At 36.4% G+C, this 12,141-nt stretch overlaps 1 protein-coding gene across 13 annotated transcripts in view; it reads left to right on the top strand.

Annotated features, from left to right (window-relative positions):
- The window catches only part of LINGO2 (leucine rich repeat and Ig domain containing 2), a 452,194-nt gene that overhangs the window by 266,166 nt on the left and 173,887 nt on the right, over positions 1–12,141 (top strand). The window lies entirely within an intron of this gene.

The raw sequence follows: 12,141 nt of genomic DNA, 5'->3' as shown, positions 1-12,141 counted from the left end.
CACTCTGGCACAGGCTCAACTACATGACTGTGGGTCAACATGCCCTGTTGATGCTCCTTTTCCCACAGAACGGTCTGGCTAGCTTCCGTTGTCTATCCCCTCGACATTCTTCTGCGCTTCCCCATACAGTGGGGAATGATGATTAACACCTGAGCTCAATAGGTCAAAAATGTTGATGTAATTCCATTTTCATGCCCTTCTTTTCAAAGAGGGATAAATGAAATATGTATGACATAAGTTATTAGCATCAAAGACACTTTAAAGCTTTAATGGAAATAAAAATTAAGGCAATTCATTGTCAGTACAGAGACTTCCTTACTTCCCTTTCAGCTTCTACCTTTCAGGGTAGGCATTCTTCCCATAGCCTGCAATGCCCTACTTCATTTTGAGAGTCATCTGCAACTGCAAAGAGTGTCTGTTTTTCCACTGGAAGTCTTTGCCCACATCTTGTAGTTTGCTTGTGTTTTTATTTATTAGTTCATCAAAAGTATCTTAATATTTAATCTTACTTGGACAGTAATTTTCTATGTGCTGCAGGCTGAGATCTCCCTGAAGGGCTTTATACAGCTGTAGAATAATTTGTAGGATCAAGAGTCTATTCAATGAAAAAAATTCATGTTGTTCTATGTTTATAATATTAATTGAATGCCTGTATCCATCTAATAAAATCCCAGAGAGGTTTCTGTTCAAAAAACTTATAAGATCTTAACTTTAATAGAACACAAATAAAAGTTCATTTTTTCAGCTTACTAGTACTTATCTTTGTTCACAAAAATGGAATTGCATTTTTAAAGTATGTTTGCATATTGAGGCTATCAGCAAGATTTTTGAGAAGTCTTTAGACTTTTTTTAAAAACTATAATGTAGCCTTACCACACAAATATTTAAAATTATCTTTTACATTTGTATTTGACTCAGATATGTAATGAAACATTTAAGGGCAAACATTACTAGCATTTTTCAGCCTTGATTCAATAACTGTAGACCTCTGAAAAAGATTCATTTTTAATCTATTGTGAAATAGAAAAGCATCTTTCTCAAGATGAGAGTCTATCAGGTTACTTTATTTACAGAAAAAAAAAAGGAAATTATTCAGCTGGAAATCTGGAAATCCTTTGTATGCTAGGCTTAAGCAAAATTTTTATATTGGGATGAGTTTCTTATGTTCAGGACTAAATCTATGACTAGAGTTTATGCATGAGATATAGAAAGATGAACTTGGTAAAGGCTGAAATCTTGAATGCTGATGAGAGCACATTTATGAAAATGTTGAGAAAACCCTGTTTAAATTTAAAAATTTTAATGCACAAAAAGACAGTCGCAGACTAACAGTAAAAATACACTTTGGTATACAGAGTGATTAATGAAAAGCAGTGATTTTTTTTTTTAACATTGAAATTAATAGTCTTTCTAAATTAGAAATGTTTTCCTGCCCCTTGTCTCCCTCCCACACTAGCAACAATTTCAATTCATGATTTCACACTAAGTGCTATAGGATGCAAAATAGGCACCTGTTAGTAAACTGGTGTGTGCTGGCAACAATTTATCAAACTCCCACTCATATTAGAGGGACCTGATTCGTACGAGAAGTCTGCAGAAACAATTTCAGCAGATAGTGTTGTGATCATATGCAGCAGTCAAAGAAAGGATTCCTAATATAATATCTGTGTCTTGTCATAAAGCAACACTAAGGCTTACCTCCTATGCCCTATTTATTCCTGATGGGGCAGAAGAAAGAAAACAATTTATTCTTCCAAGCAAAAGAGATGTCTTTTTTTTAAGCTTGAAAAGATATTGCAGTTAGTACATTTTGCATTAACAGAGAGTTCAGAGTTGTAGGCAGTGGTGTTTTTCTTCTCAGATTCCCAGGAGCTGGAAATAATGCCAATAACTTGCTTTTCATCATTTCTGATTGATAGAGAGCAACCTGTGTTCTGTTCGGCTTTGTAAGGCAGACTTACTTGGCAGTGTGTGTTACTAGGAGGGCAACCGATTGACTTACAGGGATGAGTAAGGAGACACAGAACCAAATCCAGTTAAGGAGGATTATACCTCACTGAGTAAATGAAAGTCACCAGCATTGATAGGACATTTGGTAAACCATCCATAAATGTCGCTACCTAAAGAAACCTGTCATAGCTGTAGTCAGCATCTCAACAGCGCTTGCAGTGTTCCCTGGCACCCAGAGTGGCAGGAAAACTGTGGAGCTGTAGTGTGCAGATGGTATTTTTTTTCCCTAGTCACAGGAGAAAGCTCTGCTGGAACAGCACTGGAAATCTGGCAGCTCCCTGCCCACACAATTCCCAGAAATAATTATGTCCTGTGAAATAAACCTGATAATATAAGGACTTGGCTAATTATTAATAGTCCTAAAAGAACAAGTCTCATAAGAACATTTTTTCTTGTTGTGGCTTCCCACTCTCTCTGGGTATTGAAGGAAGGACATAGCTTTAAACCTGATGTGTTGGAGGAGGTCAACTTCATGGCAAAGGAGGAAGACTCACACAGTAGAAAAGGGAAAAATGAGAAACCATTATCGCAGAAAATGTTTTCATCATAGTCATGATGAAAGGAAAAGTGAAGGATTCAGGAAAGAGTTGGTAGAAGGAACATAATCTCACTGATTTCTCACTAACTGGAGAAAAAAAGATTTGCTTTAAAAAGTATCTCTATGTTGGGTTTAGTCTGATTCATTGCAAAAGAGCTAGACAAACTAAAAATTGCACATGCACACTGCCTATACATTTTCCTACTTTTCCCCTTTAAAATCAATGATTTGATATTGACTGTTAAATTGTCATCCTCACATAAACTGAAAGAAAATGCGGTTTCAAATATTTCTCTGCTGTAACGTACTGTGTCTTTCTAACTCCATAATTCAGCTGGGCTGAGGCTTCAAGCAGTAAGCCCAGCCTGGTTCTCTGAAAGGAGCTCACAGTAGCCAGTCTAAATGGTTGAATTTCCTTTGCTTGTTTGAATCCTGAAGGGTACTGCCTGGAAAGCACAGAGGCTTTCATGCAATTCCTTCGACTAAATGACAGAAGAAAATAAATTTTTAATGTTGCGTTTTCACTACATATTCAGAATTCCTGAATTCTTTCCAGGGCACACTTGGTATGTTCTGCAGATGAATCAGCAATAGCAAATACATTTATTACTCAGGTTTTCTTCCAGGTGTGGAGTAGGCAGTTGGTTCCAAGATGCTGACAGACCCTCAGAGGAGAACAGATGTTTCCCACACACCAGCTGACCTAGTGTTGACATCTTTCAGTCACCTGGAGTGCAGGCATTTCTTGAAGTGTCTGTTACAAGAGCTGCCAGTAAATACTTGAGCTAGGAATTCTTCTGATCAATTTTTTAAAGAAGTACCTAGAACCCATACCTCACCTGGCATGATTATATGCAATAAGCTGCATATTGTTTACAGTCTGTGAATCTTCATGGAATTTCAGCACTAAACACTGATTCAACCAGATAATTCAGCACCATATCAGGTTTATGTATGCAGATATTCCCAATGACATCAGCAGGACTGGTCACAGGCTTAAATATATAGTGAGTGTTTTCATGCATCAGAGTCTCGAGGACATTATTTATGTCTGAAACTTTGCTTATAGTACTTGTTATTTCAGTTTATTTCAGGTGTGGCACACACATAGCCCATGAAAGCCCTTTTAAGTCATTTCAAAAAGTTGCTAAAATATTCCATAAGGGATGTAGTTTTGACACTCTACCCTCCTTTTTGTGGACTGAAATTTGACAGCCTGCTGGTTGTGAAGTACAATGACAAAAGTAAATATTTAAACTGGGATGTTCTCAGCTATTTTAGGTTTTCAGAGCAAGATAAAGAGGGGGAAAAGTCATGAGAAAAGTTAAAGTGCAAAATTTTGTATTTATTATATTTCTTTAGCTCAATTATACAGCTGTGGCATTTACTTCTTAGAATACAGCCTCTGGATAGGTAGGATCAGTACATATGTACCTATGAGCAGACAAACATAGTTTCTCTGATCCTAGATTCCTTTTAGCCAGCTCTGAAACAGAACTGAGAAAGAAACCTGGGGTTGGTAAACTAGCTTGGAAGTCATATGCTACTGAATATGCTTGGGGAATCTCTAGTGATTGATAATCATGTCTAGAGTTAGACTTGAACAGCAGTAAAAAAGGAGGAGCTGATAATCCAGCAGCATTATGTGGTGTAAAATTTTTGCTCACTCTTTTAAGCAACCTTTATCCCTGAGAAGCAAAAAATTGTATTTGCCTTCCTGCAGTGCTGAGCTACATAATGCATACGCCATGTGTTAAACATTTATTCTCAGGTTGGTTTTTCCCAGAATTTCATAAAACACATGCTCAGTACAATCATATTCTTTAAAAGAATGAATTCAAATATGCTTCCTCTCTTCAAAAAAGAATCCACATTTTTGAGCCTTTACTGATAGCTCTATGATTCTTAGAAGGTATGTTCAAGATGAGCCAAAATCAATAGTTACTAAAAATGTAACATGTGAAAGACTGATGTAAAAGCTAGAGACAGAAAAAGTTGCTGAATATAATTTCATATTGTGGATTTTCTATCAGATATCCTTGATGTGAGACAAAGAGCTTATGTTCAAGTGTATCCCAGTGTTCTGAGGTGACTCAGAAGACACTAATTGTGTGCGAACTATGAGTTCTTGCATAAATGTTACACAGGTGGCATATGTATTGAAGCCAAGCAGGAGGAAGTTGGTTTACTGGAGAGAATTACACAGATCTCAGAGACCATTTGATGAGTGCATCAGGCGCATATGCATAAGCTGGGAAGACTGCAGCAGAAATCTTAAGAAAGTGATCTTTTTCAGCAGATTTCTGGTAATTATTATTTTTGACCTCCTTTAAACAAGTACCATTTCTGCTTCCGGTCACACACAAGAAAGGACAGGCATTTGCTTTAATTTTTAGCTAGGATTCAGCCAAAAGTATTTGTTGTTTAATCTTTCTTATTTATGTCATTGTATCATCCTCTTACATATCACAGTCTCTGTTACAAATGTATTATATATACATATACACATAAATATACACATACATACACATATACATAGAGAGAGAGATGCAGTATCAAAAAGCATCATATATATATATGTGTATAAAAAAGATTATATGCAATAAGCCATATATTTTTTTTTCAATAGAAGAGAGGTAAAAGATCCATTGAGGAATATTGGGATGATGATACTCTTTAATATTGCATCTCTAAATCTTTGGTGAAAGAAATCTATCATGAAAGAAAAGAAGTATGGCACAAGCTTAACTACAGAAGCAATAGAACCTCAGGAACCTTAAAAAATAGTGCACAGTTTTGAACCTATGTGCTTCCAAATCAAGTGAGATAACATGATCAACAAGGCTGACTAGTTCCACTCGTGTTTGGCCCAACCTTGGCATAGCTCCAAATGTAGTACTGTATATTAAAAAGGGGCTGGAATGCACTGCTGCTGGAAACATCCCAAACTGTAGTAATTTCCTCTAAAAAGGGTGTTTGAGGATTCCAGACATTAAATTTTAGACAATGCTGGTTTTTTGAGTATGTTATGAGCATGCATCTGAAACCTTCTATAGAATAAATGCACCAGACATCTGTCTGAACTTTTATTTAAATTGTTTCTTTGAAGCAATGTGTTTTCCCAAGCTAATACATTTACATAAAAAACACGTAGGAGTCTAGAATGCATCAAGGAATGCATGCAAGCTAGCACATAGAACTGTATCAGCTATATTGACCTTCTATCTCCATTGATGATTATATTATTCTTTCTACTGAGATAATAAACATATCATATGGAAAATAACTGATAATTGTTAGTCATAGTAAGTAAGTAGTATCCTAGCTACCATTTCCCTCTCTCATCTGGCATCGGTGATATGGGCTGTAATGGATTTCCAGAAAGTATGAATGCCTAAGTATAGAGAAGAAGCAGCTCGCCACATTATTGCAGACAGGTTATGGACTGTGATGCTTATGCCTAATTGTGATATTTAATTAAAAAAAAAAGTAAAAAGCCTCCAATTCCATAGTAAGGTGTCTCTTGTCATTTAAATGGAATAATTCCCCTACTAGGTTATAGTGAGAGCAGAATTTGCTCCTCAAATTCTGTTCTCCTTGACCTGATGATTTCTGTAAAGTTTCTGCTACATCCATAGCATTCCTCTTGGGAATAGGCAGCATTATAGATAGGAAGAAAAGATAATTGAAAGGATTTTTTGCTTTTGAAGATGTGTGAAAATGCTTTAATTAGCAAAAGATACAATCTAAAATAACTGAGGAATAAAACAAAAGCCAAATCTATTTATTCCTATCATTTCTGCATAGATTTAGTTACCTTCTAATGATTTCATAGTGCAGACAGTTGAGATAAGACTTGTCTAGACTCACCTAAAGAAGACATCTGGAATTTTTATGAAGAAGTAGATTCATGCTTGTCTAGTGGACAGATTGCTGATATTTCATTAATAAAATAACCCTAGTGCAAAAATAAATTAGAAGTTGGATTGATTAGATATGGTCTCAGAACAAAGTCACTAGCAGTAGTTCACATGAATTTTAGGATAATTGAGAGCAACTGGATTGCCACATGGTATTAGAACTTTAGCTCTATTAGCAAGCCTTTGGTTAGCACCAGCTGCTTCGAGAAAAGGTGTAAGAAACCTCACATTCAACTGCTATGAAATTATCTGGCTTCTTCCTACACCCCACAAATTGCACAGTTTTCTAACATTTTTATTGTTAAGCGTTGTTTGAGACTTGGTATAAAATGTCTCTCACGATATCTACTTTAGCACTTACAATTCCAATTCAAAATACTGTTATCCACAACTGTCAAGTTCTTTTTCTAGTTTTGCTTAATTTCCTGCCTTCACTAGCATCTCATGTCAATAAGTTAATTAATTAAATTATATACTTTGTAGTGGAAAAAATATGCTTTTAATCTGTTCCAAATTTGCTGCTTCTTTGATCTTCTTTGAAGGTCCCTTAGTCCTAATTCTATGAAACAGTGAAATTATTAATAAATACTTTCTGTTAAAGTATGGATTCTTTATCCTCCCTACACCAATTTGTATTGATAATAAAGGCTGATGATATAATAAGAGGTGAATGCAACTCATGGTAAAGTTTTCCTGTGCCATTGGTCGTCTACTTCTTATGTTCAAACAAGTTTTCCTGTATGTAAGTTTTTTTCCATTGCCTCTCATCCCATCACTGGATACCACTGAGAATTGCCTCACTTTATCTACCTTACGCCCTCCCATCAGATGTTTGTAAAGATTTATAACGATATTTATAAAGATTGATAAGATCCCCCCTGAGCCCTCTCTGCTCCAGACTGAACAGTCCCAGCTCTCTCAGCTTCATCTTGTATGAGAGATGCTTACATCCCTTTGTCATCTTTGTGGACCTTTTCTTCACTCTCTTCAGCAGATCCACGTGTCTTCTGTACTGGGTAGCCCAGCGCTCGACATAGCACCCCAAATGTGGCCTCACCAGCACTGAGCAGAGGGGAAGCATCACTTTCCTCAGCCTGCGTGCAACACTCTTCCTAATGCAGCACAGGATACCGTTGACCTTCTTTGCTGCAAGGGTACATTGCTAAGTGATATCCAACTTGCTGTGTACCAGCACCCATGGGCCTTTCTCTGCAAACCGGCTCTCAGGCAGGCTGGTGTCCAAGGCATACAGGTGGAAGGCATTATGCCTTCCCAGATGCAGGACTTTGAATCTCCTTTTACTGAACTTATTTCCCTTTTTGTTAAATTTACAATTTCATTATATTACATAATTTTATCTTCCTTTGTATTACTATGCAGTATCATCTTCTTTACTTGAAGTATGAAGAAACCTGATAAATTTTGTGAATCTGTGACTTTTAATAATGAAGTGAATAGGAATACACCTCTATGAAGACTCTTTGAACCATCTTTTAGATGCTAGAAATCATGCATATACAAAATAGTGAAAATTTATGAGGCATAAACCCTGTAATTTTAAATCTATCATTCAGTCTAAGAATTCTTCACATTGTAAGTTCAGTGCTTCATGACAGGGTTGTTTATTTTCTGAGCAGTGCTCAGAAGAGAGAGAATGTTTGGGAATACAAGCCAAGCAAGTAAATGGTAGTAACTTTGGCTTCAATCTATAGGTGGTATAAATTCACAATAAAGTCAATGAAACATAGTATTTTTGTTCCTAAGGAGCTTTGGCTGATTTCCCTCCCCCCCCCCCCCCCCCCCCCCCCCCGCCCCAGGTACATCAAACAAAAAGAAAACACTGTATATGCTACATTTAGAGGATTTTCTGAAAGAGTTTTCTAAATGCTTGCAGATAAAATTTGGCTTTAAGACTTTTGAGAGAAAACTTTGTGACTTCTGGGTTTTTGTTTCAATTTTTTTTAACACAGTTCTTAGTGTACATTCCTCTTTTTTAAAATCCATTCCAGAGGTTTTTCTTGCACCCTTTACTGCATTGTCAGACCACCAGAGGCATGAATGGACTTGGCTTTCAAAGAAAAGAGAAGAAAAAAGACTGGAATTGCTGTTACTTGGACTGGCTTTTCTTTTAAGTATCAAAGTGACATTTTCTTTTCCTGATTTTTTCCCAGGAAGAGAGACTGAAATTCCATCCTTCAGTTGTGTTAGGAGAGAGGAAGTTTAGTCTTGAGGTGTTGCCAACAATACTTTACTGCTGTGATTATGAACTCATGAAGACTTAAATTACCTAGATCATATACAGCTAGAGGTGAGGATGCAGTAACACAGAAAGCATTTTCAAGATGCTTACAAAAAAAGTGGATATTCTGAGCTGAACTCTGTCTGGCGATGACTACAATGCTGGCAGAGATCAGGCCAAATAGCTTTACTTCTGGGAGCATGCATTCTTCATTTTCTCATTTCCCATCATTTCTGCACTAGAGTAATTACAGTAACAGGACTTTCTTTTGGATTAATATAAAATATATATATGTTGACACAGAAAGATCTCTTTATCACTGCTCTTCTTTCTCATGAAGACCACAAGAGAGTTGATGGATGGTTGAGAGTTCTTCTCTGTCTCGTAAGAGCATTAAAAATGTTAATGTAAACCTTTTCAGAAAAATAAGAGACAGAGGCAGGAAAAGTAGGAGGGTGATATGGTAGGAAAGAGATGGGGGAGAAAGGTTAAATTTATTTGTGAAATGCCATGCTTTTGCTCAATAAATATAATAAACAATCTGGCATTTGACTTGTGTGGCGTACAGAACAGAAGAACAAAGGCATTTTGGTATATGTATTTGTGCTAATCCACAAGGGAATATCCTTTCTTGCTCTGCACAGAGCCCTCAAACCAACAGATGTGACATAATTATGTAAATCATATAGCATTTCTATTGCTTAGTCTGTTCTGCTGGTCATCTTCCCATCTCTCCTTTTTAGAATTACTCGTTTGAATAATAAAACAGTCTTTTTCTTTAATGACAATATTTCTTATCTTAGATGAAGCCTTTAGAAAAATATAGGCAAAATAAACAAAGTTATAAATACGCAATGATTTATAATAAAATTGGATTTAGTTTAAGAATGACTTTATTAGTACTTACTGTAATTTATGTTATTTGATGTTTTGTTCCATTAATTTCAAGCGTTTGACTACTTTGGAGCTATCAGAATGAGAAGGGCCAGTCATCTGTGAGTTGCATTTGTTACCCAGAAGCCTTCTTCCAAGTGACTCCTTTCCTCTCTCAGCTCAGTAAATACGTGTTCTGCTGAAGCGTGGAGGAGAATTTCTGCAGAGCAGTGCACTGTTAGCTATAAGCTGATAGGAGGCATGTCATACCATTTTACCTGACATGCCTAGAGTGACGTCTTTTGGGGCATGAGTAGCAGCTTTTTTTTTTTTTTTTTTTTTCTGAGAAGTTGCTCCATATTAAATGCCTATTAAATTAATTTTCTCTTGTGCCACTGAATTGCTGGAGGTGCACTCCATCCCACCATGCAGGTCATTAATGAAGGCATCAAACTGCACAACCTGTACAGTACAAACTGTATCAACCCCTGAGAGATGCAGCCAGCCATCCACCAGTTGAACTTGTACTGATGATCTCCAACTTTTGAATCCAGCTGTCCAGAGAGTTTTCCAACCACTGTATCATTCCCATACCCAGATAAGACCACCCCACAGCCAAAGTGAAACTACAGGAGACTGTCAAGCACATTACTAAAGTCCAAGTATACAACACCTAACTGCTATCCGCTTGCCAACCCGGCCAGTCATCTCATCACAGAAAGCAATCAAATTGGTCAGGCATGATTTGGACTTTGTAGATTTCCAGGAGCATGAAGGTATTGTGGCTAGTATGTCTTATCTTCCAGAATGAAGGTCTTCTTGCAGTACCTGTGAACAAAACAATGCCAGATTAATCTGGATAATAAAACAGCTAGCTAGCTATTTCAGAGCCTGTAGCATGTGCTCAGACTATTGACCAGTTTCATACTTACACAGAGCACCTCTTTTTTTCTGTTTTGTTTTACCTTGTGTAAGTAAAACTTTATTTTTATGAACTCATACATACTTTTCTTAGGTACTGAAGTAGGAAATAAGTTGAACTAGAACAAATTCTGAACTCTGAACTTAAGCTCCTGAAAATAAGACTCTGTAGTAGAAAAGTTCATTTCCTCAGAAGGTGCTGTTAGGTCAGTTGAGACTGACAGGTCTTGATTGCTTTGTCCTAAAGCCTATTAAGTTGTCTTCTCTTTGTGTTGGTTTTAGAAAGACTGACAATTTTAAGTCAGCTTGACCATGAGATTTTCCTTTCTTTCTTTAAACGGGAAGTAAATGCTGTAAAAGAAAGGTATTCATTGTGTACTTTCTTGTCCCTTAGGTACATCTTTCTTTTTGATTACTTTGTTTACCCATTAAAGGACAATCCAGTTCCCCTCACTTTGGATTGTATTATAAGGATTTTATATTTCTCTGTTCATGGACAGGTTCAGCATGAGAAGTTTCAGAAGCCATGATCTTTATGTGGATTTTATTTTTCAGATAAGTGCAGAGTTAATAGAAGGATAAGAAAGATATATGAAATATATATATATATAATATATTAATGTGAAAAATATATATAAGGAATATACATGATAATATCTGTGGTGAGAGCTGATCAGTAGATGTCAGAAAAAATGGATAAACAATATGCCCCTTTTTTTGTTCAGTCCTTGCTCTACAGCCTAACACATTTGCTTGGAAGAAAAGATGCTGCAGCCTCTCTAAGTCTGTTTGTATTCCTCTCAAAGGCAATTAACTACTGCTGTCAGACTGGCATTCCCAGAAGGGCTAGTGCAGTGATATTTTATTAATGATTCTCTGCAGTAAAATGTGTAACGAATTGTGCTGTCTCGTTAAGCATAAAACCTTCTTTCTTGGTAAAGGTGTTTATCTATTTAGCAAGCTGATACTGACAGTAACTGCTACCACTGGAAGTTCATTTAGTTTTTGTATGTTGGATATGAATATATATAAATGTGTGTTTAGATGTATTTTTATACAAACACACACACACACACACACACACACACACACGCACATTGGTATTTTTCTAAATTATCTATAAAGGCTGGATTACAAGAAACAAATTCTGTTGTTAGTATTCCAGCTGGCATTGTCAGGAACTCTTCAGCACTGAACTTTATGTAAATATATATATATTGAGTTTTAATAGGAGGCTGATCCTTTTTTACTTGTTGTTTCTTTTCCAAAAGCATATTCCCATTCCTGGACCCCTTTCAGCTTGCTTCTTATTATACCATATCAAGTCTTTCCTATGTACAATTTCCTCACTTTTCTAGAAACAAGTGGTATCTTACCTTTTTGTCCTCTCCATTGTCTGGATGCAATAAAAAATATCAAATGAACAAGACAGAGCAGTTAATGTTCTCTTGGCAAAGGCTCTGAAGGCTAAGGTAGTTACCAAGTTGTTATTTCTCATTTCAGTACCAGGTCATATTTATTCAGACAATAGATTTAAATACAGCAAAGACATCAAGGAATTGCCTGGTAAATTTGGGGCAAACATTGGGCATGGTATCTATTCCTTGATGTGTTTCATTATGAGAACATGCAATTCGGGG

This window comes from Dromaius novaehollandiae, chromosome Z (assembly GCF_036370855.1).
Source record: "Dromaius novaehollandiae isolate bDroNov1 chromosome Z, bDroNov1.hap1, whole genome shotgun sequence".
Classification (NCBI taxonomy): Eukaryota; Metazoa; Chordata; class Aves; order Casuariiformes; family Dromaiidae; genus Dromaius; species Dromaius novaehollandiae.
The sequence above is the reverse complement of the archived record's forward strand: the minus strand, read 5'-3'. Positions and strand labels throughout refer to the sequence as shown.